Below are 12,031 nucleotides of genomic sequence, written 5' to 3'. Positions count from 1 at the left end.
AAAAAACTCCCCAAGATGTGCGCAGCTTCTATTTCTGAACACACTGTTTTCGAAGAAAAATGTCACAACAGTTGTCTTTATTTCCCACTGGAATTCATCTTTTCCGGAACAGCAAGCTGTATTTATTCTTCTGGACGAAATTGAGACCATACTAGTGCCATATCTGCTAACTATCACAATATTATTCAGGCCTTAATGATCTGAGAGAGGCTATTCTTTGAAGGATAGAGTTGATATAAGGGCACTGTTTTATACACTGCAAATGTAAGTCAGCCTTAACTGAGAGGGTGACTGAAGCAGATGTTAAAGTAAAATAGGTCTCATCTGCTGGGAAAGCTCCAGAGTGAGCATTTGTGAAAGCAGAGAGCCCATGTAAGAAGTCATAACATGGGCAGCATGGAAACATATATGAAAAGAATTTATAAAGAATGTAATAGATGGATACCTGGTGTAAAAGGTCAAAAAAAGCCAATATTTCAAATATATATATATACACACACATATAAATATACATAGGGGCTTTTTTAAGCACAAAGCTGGCGAGTTAATTAAAATAGAAACCTAAGCTGGGAAATAGAAGGTTACATGGAGTTCAGTGTTCATACGGATGGTATGTGTCCCTTGGGGACAGAATGCCATGCTGGAATTTGCAGCTGGGGAACATGCAGGGCAATAGGAAAGCAGCAGAGGTGGCCCATGGTGATGGCAGCACCTCCTTAAGGCTCATCTATTGCAGGACTGTAACAGAGAAATTCTCTACAGATGAGGGTTTTTTTCAAAGCTGCTAAGGAGTCACTGAGCTGTTGCAAACCACAGCAAGATAATCTTCAACACCTTCATCAGTCAAAGGAGGCTGACTTAGTTTTACTGCTTCAGTCAGTGGCAAATGTGGCAGCTGCCTTACCATGGAAGCTTCAGTGAGCCCAAAATGGTCCGTGAGTTATAGAACAAAAGGCTATGATGGTGTCAAAGCTGCAGAATAAATCCATCAGTGATACACACAAACATTTCAAGAACTCCACTTGCAGCAACAACAGATGGGTCTCAGAGCCAGATTTCCTTGGTGTTTAAGTAGCAGTCTTAAGACTGGTAACGTAACAGGGAGAAAGCAAATCCTTATTTTGAAAGGCAAACATGTACCTTAGCACCTGGCAAAAAAGTGCAGTAGTTGTGGTTGCTCAAAGTCCTTTGACTAGTTAGGCTTAGGGTTACCACATTTGGATACATTCAGTTAAATGGGATGTGAAAATGCATTTTATTTAATTCAGTACATAAGCTATGCTGGGGAACTGTGTACCAGGAACCCTGAAATCTTCTTCCTCTCTTTGCTTAGAAACCTATTCAGAAACCATTGTGATAGCAGAGATCAGCCCTCAGTTTTGTGGCAATACATGAATCTGGTCTGACTGAGATTGTCCCAGATCTGCACAGCACAGCTGGTAACTCATGTTCCCAGTTCTGCATCTATTCCTGCAAATTCCCATTTTCCTTGATGTCCTCTTCCATTTGATAATGTTTGCTATTACTTAAAAGATGTCCTGGCATTCCAGTGATGCTAGGAGGCTAGAGAAATATGAATTCTTTTATTCTTGATTATTACACATTTCTTTTTTTTTTTTTTTTTGTCTCTGGCTTCTTACTGCTGGTTTTCTTTCAAACACTTCCACGTAGAAGGTGAAGGAGAATAAAATGCACAGTTCTCCCCAATAAACAAACTCAGAGCAATTTCTCTTCCTCTTCTGAGAGGCAAGTTAAACTGATCATGTTAAAAACCATGTGGCTGTGGCGAATCGGCAAAGGCAACTAAGGCCATAGAAATCGGAGGAAAACCTTGCAAAAATGCCTTTCTTTGCTGCTTTTCCCTCTTACATGGACTTTTTAATGGCAATATGGGTGGAAAATAAAACCCCTCCAAAGAAGGTGGCTTTTTTCCCATCTGCTTTTACCCCACTTCCACTGATTTGAGCAGTGACACAAGGTGCAAGCCAATTCCCCAGGGAAACGTCTCCCAGAGCCCAGGAGGATGTAGCTGGGCTCCATCGGCAGCCCCAGCACGGGGCCAGGGGACCCTGCCTCCTTTAACAAGCACCTGTGTAACTAGGCATGGCAACTGTGGAAGATGCCTTGCCTTCCCCTGCTAAAGGAGGATGGAGGATGGCAGTGTGCTCTTAAAGGCAGCCTGTCTTAGCCTCTTTATGTCTGTTTTTAAGTAAAAGGAGAGTGTTCAGACCTTCAGAGGCTTTGTTTTTACGCTTTAACTCTGTCAGAGAGAGTCACTTGATTTTGTATTGTGATACAGGTACTTCAGCCAGTTGTGAGGGATTAGTAAGTGTGGCCCTATTAAAATACATTTTCCCCTCTTTTTCTCTCCTCTTGTCTGAAAACGTGTGAAAAAAGCCTGTTTCCTTGTATGAGGTCTCCTGAACCTGCTAACCTTGTGCCTAAGAAGTTTAACTTAAGCTTACTTCAGAGAGCAAACAAAACGATTATTTTTTCTGCTCTCTGAGCAAAAAATGAATAAATGCTCCGTATCCCAAGTGTGTGTGGATAATATAATGGCAAAGCTGCTGGAAGGCTGGTAGAGAGGAAATAATTCATTGTTGGGTTTTGGGGGTTTTATTGTTGTATTGATACGCGCTATTGCTGTGTCTTAATTCTGGGTTTGGATATTCATGTAGGGTAACACCTGCTAGAGGTAAGCAGCCACATGCCTAATTGTTTCCCTTGATTTAGAGAAATGTGTGTTTGCTGAAACAGGCAGCTGAAATGACTATAAATTTTTGCTCCAATGGCTTAGCTTCAATAAATGCTGACGGGATTATTAAGTATTAATCTTATAATGAATACCTTGCAAAGAGTCCTGAATTCTTGTTTTGATTGTGTTCAAATCCTTTTTCTAAGTCTAGCAAGTGTGGCAGTGAAGAGCTTGTCTGACTGTGTGAAATCTGGTTGTAAGGTCGGAGTAACACCACAGAGGGTACATAGCACAGTGTTGTAGCTTGCTTTGCTTCTAGAATGGAAGTTAAGAAATTATCCTACTAATTCTCAAAAGAATAATTAAGAAATTAATAGAATAATTAATAAATTAATATCTCAAAAGGATAATTAAGAAATTATCCTACTAATTCTCAAAGTATGCATTTTCTGGATGGGGGGAAAGATCGGAGAGTCTGGATTATAAAATGTCACGATTCTGGTATTTAGTGGTTTAATGCAATTCCTAATTAATACTGATTTTACCTGTGCTGTTCTACATTTGGAATTGCACATTGGTTCAGGAGAACTAGGGATAGAGAACTAAAATTGAGATATTTTGTGAAGTAAATTATTTTAGTCCCTCCCCCCGCCTCCTGACTACTTTATCTGTTAAGTAGAAATGAGTGTGTTGTCAATATTGACTTCCCCACTCGCTGCCTTTTTGGGCCGCTGTTTTTCAAATGTTGGATTTTCCTGTTGAGCTGCAGCAGCTGTTTCTGGCTGTGTAATTTAATCCTATATGTAGAGGAGAAGCTGAGCTTTTCACATCATTTCCGTGTTAAACCCTTTCCCCAGTAGCTCTGTGTTAGTGAGGAGAGCCTTTCTTTGGTTGTCTTGAGGTGCTCTATGGATTTCAGAGTCCCTTTAGCATTTCACTGAATCCATGAAAGGCTACAACAGCAACTGACACAATTCAGGGACGGTTTAGTCTTCTAAATAAGTGCTTAGACTGGTTTATAAACTTGTGGTAATAATCCTGTCAGAGAGACAAAACCTTACTTTGTTTCACGTGTTTGATGGTTCTGAAGCCTACTTTAGAAGAATGCTTTTATCAGTTCTCTGGAGTCCACATCACTGGTTATAATAATCATAATCCTCAGCCTGCCTAGACAACCACTGCTGATACCAGGCTGTGGGGAACATCCTCCTTCCCCTCTTTTTTAAAGCCGTTTCTCTTAAAGAGAACTGTTTATAAATGAAAGCTGAAGTGACCCAGTAACACTCATAGGTTTTGTGAATGCAGCTAGTTATTACTTCCCAGCACAATTTGTCTAACCAAAAAAAGGGACTTACCTATCTCAAAATAGGCATAAGTGAATAATGAATGTACAGCTGGCATCTGATCTTGCAGCCGTTGTGTATTTTGGAAAGTCAACTGATTCACAATTTGATTTCTGCCCGCTGAAAACTGTGGAGTTGAGGTACCCTTTGATGATCTGTTAGATAAATGTTTATCGTTCACTTTAAAAAGAGACCCTCTTTTCCTCTGAAGACTTCCCTTACTGATCCTGTCTACAGCAGGGAAAACTGAAAAGGAGCAGGTGGAAGTGTTGCTGCTCGAATGTTTGCTGTTTATGGACATACAATAATGTGGCTGTTAAAAGAGATGTTACATCCCAAAGGCAGATAGCAGGAGGGAGGGATGACGGTGGGAGGGTGTCTCAGGCAGTTAACTATGGTTCTTATTCTGCTCATTAGTGGAATCAGGACTTACCTCCCGTGTCCTAGGAAATGAGTTAATTCTTTGAGGACACAGGGATGAGGAGCCCTGCTGAGCACAGGCTGTGGGCACTCTTGATGTTTTTCCTCCCACGCACCCATGCCTGTGCCAGCTGCAGCCTGCCCCATCATTATTCCTGTGCTCATTCTCCTCCATTTCCCATCGCACAACTGGGGAGCTGAATGTGAAAAAAACCCCCCACAAATACATTTACTTCGAGTTTCTTGGCTTCATTGCGTCAAATTGGTGTTGTAATTACGAGCTGGAGCCAGCTCTCTCCATTTGTCGTTCGACGGGGAGGCTTTGTTCCTCCCCCTGGTTTTTGTTTTCCCAAGTACCGTCTCTTCACGGCCACTCTCTCACAGACCACAAGTTTTGTTTGGGTTTTTTTCCTTTTAATACTTGAGACATTTGAAACTAACGGGCAGGTACACTAAGCTAACGCTGTTCTGGAGAGCTGGTCTGGTCTGTGCTGAGAGCAGAGCAGCTGCAGACCGCCTGCAGATGCGGACCGGACGGACAGTTGCTCATGAGTGATTCCATTATGTTTCCTCAGATCCCTCTGTGAGCCACGTTGGGCAACTGCTCCCAACCTCTAATGGCTTCCTTATGTTCTCTCCCGCTCTGGTTCAAGCTGTGCAGCTGGCTGCCGGGGGACAGCACGGTGACAAAGGCTGCTGAGCACGCTTGGCAGGCAGATGCTGCCTGACAGGGCATGGACAATGCAGGGGCTCGGCTCCCTCTGTAATTGGTGGCTGCCGAGCGCTGGGTAATTGGGCTCATGCCCTCTCCAGAGCGGGTGGAACAGGCTAAAGGACATGGAGAAAAGGCTGCTCTGGTGGGAGCAGTGGGTTAAAGCAAGACACAACTGTTTCTGGATCCTGGGTAGTCACGGGTTCCCTGTCGGCACCGACAAAGGCCCTTTTCTCATGGTGTTTTGGAGCTGTTTGATCACTGTCCTCTGGCCTTGCCTGAGTGGCATCACAGTTCATTGTATAATAACTCGGTCTAGCGTTCAGGACAGGCTTTGAAGGAGGCTCTGCCCAGAGCTTTTGATCAGCAGCTCCCAGCTCAGACGGAGCACAGGAGAAGTGGAGGAAGACTGGAAAGTTATGAAATCTTTTTCAGCAGAACCTCGTGCTGCCTTTATTTCCGAGCCTGCAGGAATTGCTTCCAAGATCACAGCTGTGTCTGTGCTCAGACTGTGCCCTAGTGCACAGCCTGTGATGCTGGCACCCACCCGCCCTTCTCGAAGAGGTAAAGCTTCTTGACAAAGCCACTACTTCTGTGCTGCACATCGCAGCCAAGTCTTTTTCATCATAATTAAATGAAACATCAAAATACCTCTGTCATTAAAGAATGCAAATCTTTGACAAGAGCATGGAGGTAGGTCTGTCCAGAGCTCTTCTCTCAAAGAGTTTTTCAACTCAAACCTCAGGTTTTCTTTGAACAAAGCCTACATCAGACAAACCTCTTGCAACAGAGATGAGAGAGAGAAAAGGCAGACTAGACATGGGGAAGGGTTTATAAACAAATCCCCTGCTGCTCACTTTGTCCCTGCTTCCAGTCTTGCTTTCAGTCAGCTCTGTGGCTTTCTGGGCAGAAGCAGACTGCAAGTTCATCGTGATCCCTAGGATCCCTAGGGAACTGTTCCCATTGTCACTGGGGCTGGTTTCTGGCTGGTGCTGCTGCTCTCAGCTATCTCCTGAGCCATGTTGCCTGTGTCTCCTTGATGTTTGCTTCTCCCCTCTAAAGCACACCCAGCAGCTCATCCATGAAGATACCACACCTTCTCCCCTGCAGAGGGGCCCACCTGTCTGTGTTGTCTCCTTCAAAGGAACATGATATACCAAGAGAAACAGCTAAATCGGATACTCTGTCCTAGCTTCTAACCCAGATATGTTTTTCAGGAAAAAGAAGTGTTTTTTTATGATAAATGTGGAACGTGCAATATAAATATTTAGCTACTGTTAACTCATCTGTTAATGTTTCCTGCTATCTTTTCAAAGTTATTTGAGTGCGTTTTTGTATGACGTTTCCATCGTACAACACTCTTCCTTCCCATCTCAAAATAAAAAACATCTTTTTAGTTCTCAAATAATGGAGAAAAAGAGCAGTTACCCACACCTCCAGTTTGTGCATGGTTAATAACTGGGTGATCTATTTGACTGTCTTGTATTTCAGCTGGAATTTGTGCTTTCAGGTCCTTAGTTGTTTTGGGGTGGTTTTTTTTTGGTGGCCTGGGCTGCTTATTTCTGCCAGTTCAGGAGATGTGCTTATAATGAAGAGTTAGTTTTAGTATTTGGTGTACTTTCTGCATGGGATGAATATTTGTGCTCCCATTTTCTGCTGTTGCAGACCTGTGTGAACGCAAGTGTAGGGGCTTTGATTAAGAGGGAAGTTCTGATAGGTGGTGATCCAATGAGGAGCTTCTGGGAACTGTAACAAGCCTTCATCTGCTAAAGCAATGGAGCCTCGCATAAATGAATATGGTTCCTCCTCCCTGCTTCAAAACAAATCTTCCCAGTAAGTTCAGAGAAGTGGCTATGGTGGAAACACCCCTCTGTAAATGAACCACCAGTGCAGTGAGAAGTTACACAAATCTATAACATCCTCCTAACCCCATGGCACCACCACAGCAAGACACTTCACAGGGCAGGGACAAACAATGATACCGAGGAGGAGGAACGGACATGAAAGAAACAAACAACAATAACAAGAATAGAGGCATATTGTTATTAAATGAAAACATCTTAAACAATGACCTTTCTGACAAACCACAGAAACAGCAAACACGCAGCCTTTTTAATAACTGTTCCATTCTCCAGTCTTGCTCACATACCCCCTGGGAGCTTAATGCAATCCAAATGTCTGTCCCTTGGACGAGGCCTAGGGGAAAATGCTCCTTGATGCCTGAAGGAACAAGTGAAAGCTTGCAGGTTCCTCAAACCTGCAGGAAACCCATGCCCCTGACTATACCTCTCTCTATCTCAATGTGAATTTTTAACATTTGATGTTTTCTTCATCTGTTTCATTTTTTCTACGGGAAGGGAGAGGGGAAAGAAGATTTTTAGTAAATGTTTAGTGAATGTTTTGTCGTAATAAGGTATGCTTAGTGTCTGTCCTAAAAATTGGAGTATGCTAAAAATAACTTGTGGAATTTTAGTTAGTACTGGTGTTGGGCTGCTACAGCCCTCAGCAGTGTCATATGAAATAGACATTTGAAATAGATAAATGCATTTGAAATGGATAAATGTCTCCATTTATATGATGATGGCAGTTTTAGATGAGTTGTCCTATTAGGCAAATACTATATGTTGAAGACATGAACAAAATACCATATGGGATGATACCAAAATCAGTAGCTGTTCCTTCCTAGACCTCTCAAAACAGTAGATTTCTTATGAAGAGAGTATTCAGATTTTTTCTTTTGTTATATTGAAACCTTTTAAATTTTCACATTTTTCTAATAGCGTTCAATAGTGGGACCTATCAGATTCAATAACCATATGGCTCTTAAATCAGGGGTCATTATGTGATTTTAATCTCTCTTAACAGTATCTACTCATAAATTTTCAAAAGCCAACTGAAGAGCGTTAGAGATTGTGTTCAACTAAATAGAGTTAAAACACCTGTGATAACATTCACCCATGTCTATTTAATGTTTTGTATCAAGCTTTTTAGATTGTTGCATCTTTTTCCTATGTCTTCTATCAAAATTCCGTGTCAGGTTATTATAGTTATTCTCCAACCTTCAGAATTTCATTAGGAGTAATGGTTATGCCCCCAGCCTCCAAGTGTGTAGAGAGGTGAAACAAAGTAAAATTAAACTACTGCCAATCTTATTTTATGGTGTTTTACCAGAATTAAAGTGTCTGGCATATAAACCAGTAACTCTTACATTGCAGTTTGTAAACTAAATGGAAGCAATGTAGCATCAGGAACTATTGCACAAATAATGGAATTCAGCAGCTCCAAAGTGCCAAACAAAGGTTTCTCTGTAAGTAAAGTGAGAAGGGAAATGGAGACCCTGTGTCTGTTTTCCGCTGGGGGCTCCGTGTGTCTATGTGCCTGAGGGAGGACCAGGTTGGTGGTGGGTTCAGGAATTCACTGGTTAGACAGGCAGGATCCTACCAGAACCTGCACACCGAGTGCTCTATATCCCCTGCTTCCTTCCCTGCCAGTTGTCCCAGGTCTCCCTTGGTGCTGCAAGGATAACCTTGCTCAGGCAGGGATTAGGCACAGCACGCCAGCTGCGATGTCTCCTGTGACACCACGCAGGTGAATGCTTCTCCTCTCCAGTGACAGACCAGGGAAGGGTGCTTGGCTGCAGGCTGGGCACAGACACGTTGTACAGGGACTAACTGTGGCTGCTCTTGGAGTGCAGACATGGCTTTTTCCAGACTTTCTCTGATGACTTATTACAGTTTGGGCAGACTTTCATATAATTTCCAAAAGGGCATGTTAATGTCTTGTACCTCTTGAAAGACACACTTTTAAATAGGATGCAGCTGCCCCGGTACTTTCAGCCTGTTCCTTTGCTGCCTTATGAGAAAAGATGACTAACTCATTTATGGCAATCCTGAGCAGTAATAACTTCAAATTTATGGTGCACCCAGTGTCCAGATGCCTCGGGGCGCCTGACAGGCTATAACTTAAAATGTGACTTAAAACAAAAAAGCCCCGGTGTGACTGAACACAATGGGGCTGAGGGAGACACAGAATTCCTACTGTGTGATAAACAGAGTGGCGTCCCACAAACAACCTCCACCCCAAAGTGGCTGCAGCCTGGCCCAGGGGGTGCCGCTGTGCTCTCTGAAATGCCAGAGGGGAGCACTCTCTGCAGCTCAGGGGAAGCATTTGGACAGCCTCGGCACACGGAAAAGCAGAACCAGCTCCAGCCTCAGTCCCAGGAGCTGTGCCTTTTGTTAACCGAGGGGGAACGCGTCAGAAAGGAAGTGGCAGGCGTCTTACAGATGTCTTTTTTCCTCAAAGAGCCTGCTTTTCAGAGCACACCTACACTCCTATTAATGACTGCTCTGCACATTACAGACACATTCTTCCATTGGTCCTACTCTAGTTTCAGATACTTACAGAACTCCTTGAGGACTTTAATCTGCTCTCAAAATCAACTTCTGCCCCAAAGTGCGGGTGTATCAAGAGTTTGAATCAGCTTCTGCTCTTGGTGAACAGTGAAGGCAGCTCCTGAAAGAGGGACACATGAGATCCTCTCCCCAGTTTTACTTCAGTCTCTGGACATCTCTGCTCTGTGAGGCTGAGTGGACCTGTAAAGTTTAAACAGAAGGCTCTGTCTGAAAGAGGGAACTTATTTAAATCATGCTATTGTGGCTTGTAAGGAAGGACACATTTCTAATTTTTTGTCCTAATTTCAAAAACATAATAATGAAGGGAATAAAGAAAAGTTATATTCCTGCCTTTAATGCTCCTATTGCTTTCAAAGCTGAGTAATTTAACTATGAAGTATTTGTAAGAACACAACCTTTGAAACAGCTGTTGGTTTTCTTCATTTTTTCCTTGACTATTTGTTTTTCTAATGTGCATAAGTAAATTTACAGTCGCTCCTTGAAGACCTTGGCAATAATATCCATAAATCATTTGAGACAGAATCATGTATTTGATGATTCTTATGTTTTTTACAGTCTAGTCTGACATATTGATGTTTGGGACAGAGCTGCTGAGTACCCCTTGTATCAGATGGAATGTAATGATGATGAGAGTTTTCAAATGGAAGCATTCAACAGAAAAGCCTTTTTCAAATGCTCATCCTGGTTTAATGAGAACTTAATTCCTGACAAATGTTGGTGGTTTGAATGTTTTTTTTTGTAGTTGGTTGGTTGGTTGGTTGGTTTTTGTTAGGCTCAGTTCATTCTAAACATGCATATGGTGCCCCGATTATGGAACCCCCTAAGCTTTATAAAGCAGCTCATGCCCTGAAGTATTGTTGGAGCTGGTTCTGCTGAGGCCTCTAGGTGGAAAAGTCCCAGATTTGTTTAAAATTTTCATATTCAGAGCTACCTTCTCTTTCTCAGAACAGAACATGTATTTGGATGGAGCGGAGCAAAGATCCACAGAGCAATTTAAGTGTCTGTCCTCTACTGCCTTAAAGCAGTAAGAATTTCCCATTCTTCCAGAGCAATTTGTTAGGGTCCTGGGAAGGAAGTATTTCCTGAGGGAAAATGTTGTCAGCTGAGAAAGTGTCTTCAGTGGAGGGCAGCTAGGCAGGAGACTGAGAACCACGGAAAGCATTAAGGTGTGTTCAGCATAGCTGCTGCCCATTCTTAAGTCAGTAGCTCTCACTTTGGTGTGTGCTATTCCCTCCTCGGACATGGATGTCAAATTACATGGTGGGTTGATTTCAGCTGTTCTAAAAATAACTAAAGCCCAGCAAAGAAAAAATAAAGCCAGCAACATTACAAATAATATCCCAGTTTCCAGATCTCTGGTGTCAGTGGGAATTCCCCTCACATTCCAAATCTACAGTGTCCAGCCCTAATGGTTTGGGCTTTTGTAGGCCTTAAAGCAAACTGTTCCTCTCTTCTGGGACCAGGTTTCCTGAGCAGGGGAATCAAGGTGCTCCAGCTCACAGTGCAAGAAGAAACGAACACATCTGTAGTGTGGAGAACTGGGGGACTCAAGCCCTCACTGGTGGGCCAGGCACAGCTGAATACTTGAAAGATAAGAAGGTGTTGTGGACACTCACCCTGTTGAAAAGAGGGGGACTCAAATGTTGTTTTTCTGAGAATGGGAGGAAGACAATGACGTCAAAGTGCACAGGAATTACATGAAGGATTACCTGAGATAAGTCTCTGGGCAAAAGACGGTGCAGATTGTGAAAATGTGTGCTCAGACTGGCAAAAGGAATTTTTTATAGCTGGCAGTTCTGAGAAATGCCTTCTGTGTGTATGCAGTCATTCTCCAAGGATTTAAAAACATTCTGTCAAGCAGCTTAATGATACTTGATGTATTGGAGATTCGTGGAGAAGTGAAAATAGGAATATCCAGCAGCACCCGGCAGACATGAAAGGCAGAGGTCAGCCACGAGAGTTGTCATCCTTCTGCTGAAATAATATCAGCAAACCACTGTGAGTTCACAGTCAGCTGTCTTCCTGCTACAGGAAAACCCAACACGGTGTTCCAGCTCCATGTCCTGTTGAGGAATGGTGGAAAAATACTTTGCAGCATTAAAGCTCTTTCAAGGTTTTAGAAAGAATTTGCTGTGTGGCTGGACTGCCAAACACGATGAGTTAAACCACTGGCACAGAGCAGGTACTGAAAGGGAGCCTAATTCCCATGTTTTTTCAACAAATAAAAATAGAGAGCACAGTGTGGGAATGAGCTGGGTGAGGAACCTCGTGCTCCTTGAAGATCCAGCTCATGATTAGGTAGCAGGCAGAAGAGGAAGCAGGCAAGTTTAAGGCTTATTGCTCCCAGAAGGAGCACAGGATCAGCTCCAGGGCAGGCTGTAATGGGAAATGGGAAGGTATAACCCTCAGGCACCAGGGCATGTACGGGAATGGTTAGGACTGAAGGAAG

This window comes from Sylvia atricapilla, chromosome 4 (assembly GCF_009819655.1).
Source record: "Sylvia atricapilla isolate bSylAtr1 chromosome 4, bSylAtr1.pri, whole genome shotgun sequence".
Taxonomy (NCBI): Eukaryota; Metazoa; Chordata; class Aves; order Passeriformes; family Sylviidae; genus Sylvia; species Sylvia atricapilla.
The sequence above is the reverse complement of the archived record's forward strand: the minus strand, read 5'-3'. Positions refer to the sequence as shown.